Source organism: Penaeus japonicus, unplaced genomic scaffold (genome assembly GCF_977035675.1).
Source record: "Penaeus japonicus unplaced genomic scaffold, GWHDUDI00000001_assembly GWHDUDI00000037, whole genome shotgun sequence".
Taxonomy (NCBI): Eukaryota; Metazoa; Arthropoda; class Malacostraca; order Decapoda; family Penaeidae; genus Penaeus; species Penaeus japonicus.
In genome coordinates, this window is record NW_028234439.1 from 347,415 (window position 1) to 347,981 (window position 567).

Genomic DNA, 567 nt, shown 5'->3' on the forward strand with positions numbered 1-567 from the left:
AGAGGAGAGAGAGCATATGTGAGAGAGAGAGAGAGAATATGGTGAGAGAGGCGAGAGAATATGATGAGAGAGGATGAGAAGAGAGAGAAGAGAGAGAGGAAGAGAGAGAGAGAGAGAGTAGAGGAGAGAAAGAGAGAGAGAGAATGAGAGAGAGAGAGAGAGAATGTTAAATGAGCCGGGAGGGGCGAGAGAGAATATGAGAAAGAGAGAGAGCGAGTATATGAGAGTGAGAGAGAGAGAGAGGAGAGAAGAGAGAGAGAGAGAGAGAGAGAGAGAGAGAGAGAATGAGAGAGAGGAGAGAGATAGGAGAGAGAGAGAGAGAGAGAGAGAGAGAGAGGAGAGAGAGAGAGAGAAGATATGAGAGAGAGAGAGAGAGAGAAATGAGAGAGAGAGAGAGAGAGAGAGAGAAGAGAAGAGAGGAGAGAGAGGAGAGAAGAGAGAGAGAGAGAGAGAGAGAGAGAGAGGAAATATGAGCGAGAGATGAGAGAGAGAGAGAGATATGAGAGGAGAGAGAGAGAGGAGGGGAGGAGAGAGATGAGAGAGAGAGAGAGGAGAGAGAGAGAGCGA